Raw genomic sequence first — 7,172 nt, 5'->3', positions numbered from 1 at the left:
AATTTCTCATATCCGAATCCCAAAGATAAACATCTATTTGGTATTTGGAAACATTTTTTGAAGTTGCACCTCTGTAACACTCTGGAATCTACCTTTCATCCCACCCCCAAGGCCACTGCCCTAATTGCCAGGCCTTTGTCACCTCTTTTCTGACCTTGTGAATCAGCCTTCAAGATCCTCTAATCAGTCCTTCACACTGCCCAGAGGGATTTTACTTTATTTTATTATTTTAGAGACAGGGTCTGGTTCTGTCGTCCAGGCTGCAGCGCAGGGGTGTGATCATAGCTCACTGTGCACTGACTCTCCTGGGCTCAAGCCACCCACCTGCCACAGCCTCCAAAGTGCTGGGACTACAGGTGCATGCCATGGTTCCCGGCCTCGGAGGGATCTTTCTAAAGAGAAAACTCAGCCTGTCATTCCTCTGCACAAAATCTTTCCCTGGTCCTCAATACCTTCACTAATGTTTCTCAAAGTGCATCCTTGGACTGCTCCATCTAAACATCTGGGAGTTTCTTAAAGGTGGCCATTTGGAGGCGTCATGCAGGTACATTGAATTGGAATCTCTGGGAGCTGAACCCTAGGACTCTGCATATTTAATAAGTCATCTAGATGATTCTCTTTTTTTTAACCTTTTTTTTTTAATGATTAACTACAACACAAATGCAAAAAAACACATAAGGCAAATATTTGTACAAACTAACTAACCATCACAAGGCAAACACCCCTGCAACTACCACCTAGGTGTGAAGGCAGAACCTTGCCACTCACCCTAGAAACTTCTGGCGTGCTCCTCCCACTCATAACCCCTGCCCCACCCCCCCTCACAAGAGCAAACATCATCTTGACTTTGGCTTTGCCTGTGTTTTATTGGTATGGTTGTGTTTTCACGTGCTTTTGCTTTGTCTGTTTTTCGTCAGTTTGTTTTGTTTGAATGTGTCTTTAAATCTTGTTTAACTTTCCATTCCCTTTCCATCTTGTTTCTTTTTTTTTTTTTTTTGAGACAGAGTCTCACTCTGTTGCCCAGGCTAGAGTGCAGTGGCATCAGCCTAGCTCACAGCAACCTGACTCCTGGGCTCAAGCGATCCTCCTGCCTCAGATTCACCAGTAGCTGGGACTACAGGCATGCGCCACCATCCCTAGCTAATTTTTTCTATATATTTTTAGTTGTCCAGCTTTTTTTGAGACAGAGTCTCACTCTGTTTCCCGGGCTAGAGTGAGTGCTGTGGCGTCAGCCTAGCTCACAGCAACCTCAAACTCCTGGGCTTAAGCAATCCTCCTGCCTCAGCCTCCTGAGTAGCTGGGACTACAGGCATGCGCCACCATGCCCGGCTAATTTTTCTATATATATTTTTAGTTGTCCAGATAATTTTTATTTCTATTTTTAGTAGAGACGGGGTCTCGCTCAGGTTGGTCTCGAACTCCTGACCTCGAGTGATCCACCCACCTCAGCCTCCCAGAGGGCTAGGATTACAGGCGTGAGCCACCGCGCCCGGCCTGTCCAGCTAATTTCTTCCTATTTTTAGTAGAGACGGGATCTCGCTCTTGTTCAGGCTGGTCTCGAACTCCTGACCTCGAGCTATCCTCCTGCCTCAGCCTCCCAGAGTGCTAGGATTACAGGTGTGAGCCACCGCACCCGGCCTGTCCAGCTAATTTCTTCCTATTTTTAGTAGAGACGGGATCTCGCTCTTGTTCAGGCTGGTCTCGAACTCCTGACCTCGAGCTATCCTCCCGCCTCAGCCTCCCAGAGTGCTAGGATTACAGGCGTGAGCCACCACGCCTGGCCGAGATTTACACTTTTCCATCTGGATACCCAGTAGCTTTAGCACCGTGTATTAAAAGTCTTTTCTTTCCCTCATTCAATTAACTTGGCACCTTGATCAAAAACCCAATGACTCTATACTTACTATTATAAATAGTGTTTTTTAAATTTCATTTTCCATTGATTGTGGAATATACAAACCTGATTTTTGTATATTACCTTTTTATCCTGGGACCTTGATGAATTCACTTTTAATTTCAGTAGGTTTTTTTGGGAAACGGTGAGGGTGTGTAGGGGTAGATCCCACCAGGTTTACTATATACACAATCAGTTGGTACCTAACAATGACAATTTAACTCCCCCCCTCCCCCGTCTTGATGCCTTTTATTTCTTTTTCTTGCTTTCTGTAACTGACCAGGACTTTCCAGTATAATGTTGAATAGAAGCGGTAAGAACAAAATATTTGCCTTAGGGAATCTTAATGAAAACCTGTTCACTGTTTCTCCATTAAGTGTGATGTGAGCTGTAGATGTTTTTTTATAAATGCCTTTTATCTGTTCCTAACTGGCTGAGGTTATTCTTTTGTTTTGTTTTGTTTTGTTTTGTTTGCTAAAGTTTGTGTGTGTGTAAGTTTTTGTCTGGTTTGGTTTTTTAATAATGAATGGGTGTTAATTTCTGTAAAATGTTTTTTCTGGATTTATTTGAGATTATTTTGTGATTTTTTATCTTTTTGTATGTTAATATAGTGAATTACAATAAATGATTTTTTAAAAGTTAAACCAATCTTACATTATTGAAATAATTCCCATTTGGTCTTATATTTTATCACTTTTATATATTGCTAATTCAATTTGTTAATATTTTGTTAAGGTTTTCTGTGATGTGTCATTAGTTAGTGGTTTTTTGATAATGTCTTTATCTGATTTTGGTATTAAATTCATGCTAGCCTCATAAAATATGTTGAGAAGTAGTTCCCCCTTCCTCTGTTTTCTGAAAGAGTTTGTGTAAGTTTGATGTTATTTTTTCCTTAAATGTTAGGTAGAATTTACCAGTAAAGCCATTTGAGCTGACCTGGGGTAATCTTTGTTAGAATGTTTTTTTTTTTTAGTTTTAAATTTAATTTTTAAAATTGATATAGAACTATTTAGAATTTCTCCTCCTTTCTGTGTTGGTTTTGCTAAATTATATTAAGGAATTTGTCCATTTTATCTAAGTTGTTGAATATATTAACTTAGAGTGGTTCATAACATTCCCTTATTATCCTTTTCATGTGCAGGGCCTGGAGTGATGCTCTCTCTTGCTCCTGATATTGGTAATATTTATGTTTTTCTCTTTTTATTCTTGCTAGGGCTTTGCTTATTTTATTAATCTTTTCAAAGAAGCACCTTTTGACTTTTTGTTGTTCTCTATTGTTTGTCTGCTTTCTATTCTTTCTAACTTCCTTTTCTCTACTTACTCTGGGTTTAATTTGGTCTTTTTTCATCTTTCTTCTTTCCTAATGTCATTTCAACCCATACATTTCTCTATAAGCACTGGTTATCTGCATTTATGAATTTTGATACATGTTATCATTCAATTCAATATATTTTCTAATTCTCTTCTGGCTTCTTTGACTCATGAATTATTTATTTATTTATTTATTTTTTTTTTTGAGACAGAGTCTCACTCTGTTGCCTAGGCTAGAGTGCCATGGCGTCAGCCTCGCTCACAGCAACCTCAAACTCCTGGGCTCAAGCAATCCTTCTGCGTCAGCCTCCTGAGTAGCTGGGACTACAGGCATGTGCCACCAGGCCCGGCTAATTTTTCTATATATATTTTTAGCTGTCCATATAATTTCTTTCTATTTTTAGCAGAGACAGGGTCTCGCTCTTGCTCAGGCTGGTCTCGAACTCCTGAGCACAAACGATCCGCCTGCCTCAGCCTCCCAGAGTGCTAGGATTACAGGCGTGAGCCACCGCGCCTGGCCTTGACTCATGAATCATTCATTTAGCAGTATGTTATTTAATCTCCAAATGTCTGATGATTTTTTAAAATATTTATCTTTTATTGTTTTCTAGTTTAATTGAATTGTGATCAATAACATAGTCTGTGTGATTTCAATCCTTTGAAATTTGTTGACTTGCTTTGTGACCCAGAGTGTGGCCAATTTTGGCAAATCATTCATATGAACTTGAAAATCATGTGTATTGTGTATATATAGTCAATATGTGTCAATTGAGTCAAGCCGGCTGACCACTTTGTTCAAATTGTCTGTATCCTTACTGATTTTTTGTTTGATTTGATTGAGTTTCTACGAAAAGTGTGTTAAAATCTCCAGCTGTAGCTGTACATTTGTCTATTTCTCCTTTTAGACTCAACATCTCTTGCTTTATATATTTTTAAGCTGTGTTATTTGGTACACACAAATTTAAAATTATTATATCTTCCTATTGAATTGATCTTTTATCATTAGACAATGTCCATCTTCATCTCTCATAATACTTTTTGTCTTAAGCCTATTTTATAGGCTTAAGTATAGGCTTAAGTAGTGACACCAACTGTTTAAAAATTAATGTTTGAATATTATATCTTTTCTCATCCTTTTATTTCATCTTTCTGTGTTTTTTTGTATTCAAATTGTGTTTCTTAAAAATGAAATATAATTGTTTTTCCTAAAAACCATCCTAACAATATATGTCTTTTAGTCAGTTTGTTTAGGCCATATATATTTAATGTAATTACTGATATAGTTGTATTTGTGTCTACCATCTTGCTATTTGTTTTTCTGTCTCATCTGTTATTTGCTCACTTATTTTTCCTTCTTTTGAATAATCAAGTTGTTTTCATTATTTCATCTTTTCCCTATATTAGAGTCTAGTCATACATTTTTGCTAAATTCTCTTAGTGATTACTGTAGAGATTTAAATATGCATCTTTGACCTATTACAGTATTACAGGCTATTACAGTATGAAACTGATATGTTCCCCACTGTTTTTTTTTCTTTGAGACAAGAGTCTTACTCTGTTGCCCAGGCTAGAGTGCCATGGCATCAGCCTAGCTCACAGCAACCTCAAATTCCTGGGCTCCAGCGATCCTCCTGCCTCAGCCTCCCGAGTAGCTGGGACTACAGGCATGCGCCACCATGCCCAGCTAATTTTTCTATATATATTTTTAGTTGTCCAGCTAATTTCTTTCTATTTTTTTAGTAGAGATGGGGTCTCGCTCTTGCTTATGCTGGTGTTGAACTCCTGAGCTCAAACAATCCACCCACCTTGGCCTTCCAGAGTGCTAGGATTACAGGGGTGAGCCACCGCACCCAGCCCTGTTCCCCACTGTTTCAACCATGCAAGAATCTTACAACAGTTCAGTTCCATTCACCCCTCTTCCACCCTTGTGCTATTATTCTATATTTTTCTTCTACATATGTTATAAACCCTACAAGACATTGCTGTTATTGTTTTATTAATTTCATGTTTATCCATCTTTTTCAGTGCCCTTTATTACTTCCAGAAGGTCTGTGCTTTCATCTGGGATCATTTTACTTCAGCCCAAAGAATTTCCTTTATTAAGTCTTATAGAAATAGTAAAGTCTGCTAGCATGCCCTTTCTCAGCCTTTTCTTTGTACAAGAATGTCTTTGTTTCACCTTAATTCTTAAGGATTTTTTTTTTCTTGGTATAGAATTCTAGGTGAGCAGGGTTTGTTTGGTTTTTTAAACTTTAAAAATTATCTTTTGGGCTGGGCGTGGTGGCTGACGCCTGTAATCCTAGCACTATGGGAGGCCGAGGCAGGATTGCTTGAGGTCCAGAGTTCAAGACCAGCCTGAGCAAGAAAGAGGTAGAAAAATAGAAAAATTAGCTGGGCGTGGTGGCGAGCACCGCTAGTCCCAGCTACTTGGGAGGCTGAGGCAGGAGGATCACTTGAGCCCAGGAGTTTGAGGTTGGTGTGAGCTAGGCTGACACCACGGTACTCTAGCCTGGGCAACAGAGTGAGGAGACTCTGTCTCAAAAAAAAAAAAAAAAAAAAATTATCTTTCGGATCCCATAGTTTCTGTTGAAATGCATCAGTCTTGTTGCTGTAAAGATAATGGCTCATATCTAGCTGCTTTTGAAGTTTTCTCTGTCTCAGTTTTCAGCTGTGACAATGATATTTAAATGTGGTTTTCTTTGTTTTTAGCCTGGGTTTGGGTTTACTAAGCTTCCTGAATTTGAGGGTTGATGTATTTCCACAGTTTTAGAAAATTATCAGCTGTATCATTTCAAATATTCCCCAATTCTCTCTTTTCTCACCTTCTGGAATTACGATGACACAAATGTTAAACCTTCTGTGTCCCTCATATCTTATGCTCTGTTCCTTCTACTGGTTTTTTTTCCTATGTTTCAGGCTCGGATTGACCTGTCTTCAAATTTACTAATCCTGTCTTTTTTCCTTCTGTTGGCTCCCGTCTTCTGTTAAACACATTCAATACATTCTTAATTTTAGAGGTTGGATTTCTCAGTTCTAGAACATTTCATTTCATTTCAAAACACATATTCTACTTCTCTACTGACAAGCTTTATTTTTTGTCCATTTTGTCAATCTTTCCATCTATTTTCTTTAACTTATTAATTGGTTACCTTAAATTTCTCTTTCGCTAACTCCAGTGTGTGGATCACGGTGGTTCTTTGCTACTGTCTATTTTTCCTCTTGGTTGCCAATCACACTTTCCCACGTCTTTGTAAGTCTGGTCATCTCCGACCTGCGACATGGTTAAAATTGCAAATTATCCCAATATGATGAGTGTGTAGTGGCATGTTACTACGGTCTTAATTTATATTTCTCTGATTACTAGTGAGGTTGAACACCTTTTCATGTATTTATCCATAATTTGGTTTTCCTCTTTTGTGAAATGCCTGTTCAGTCAAGTATTTTGTCTGTCATTTGATTAGGTTGTCTTTTTCTCCATTGGTTTGTATGTGTATATAAATTGATATATCCACCTGATGACTTGGTCCATTTTTTATTCTACAGTGATTTCTATTTCTAAGAGCACTTCTTGCCTTAAAGTCCATTTTGCCTGATGTTAACTTTCTGCTGTTATTGTTTTTAGTAGATCTTACCCAAAGGAGACTTCTGCTTCCCTTAACTAATTTGGAAATTATACTTTCTGTTCTTATTGTCTTACTGGCTATCCAGTAACCTAGAAGTTATAATCTGTGCACTTACCTTGTTCAAGTCCACAGTTAATCAACACATTTACTCTACTCCAAGATGACAAAAGGACCTTACAACAGTTCAATTCCACTTAGCCACCTCCTGACTTATTTATAATTCTTGTCATGTATTTTAATTCTATATCATTTTCTGTTTTAACCACAGTCTATTACTATAAAATTGTATTGTTTTATACAGTTATGGTTCATTTATATTTGTCCACATATGCCATTTCATTACT

This window comes from Lemur catta, chromosome 3, assembly GCF_020740605.2.
Source record: "Lemur catta isolate mLemCat1 chromosome 3, mLemCat1.pri, whole genome shotgun sequence".
In the NCBI taxonomy this organism is placed as follows: Eukaryota; Metazoa; Chordata; class Mammalia; order Primates; family Lemuridae; genus Lemur; species Lemur catta.
Note: the sequence above shows the minus strand (reverse complement) of the source record.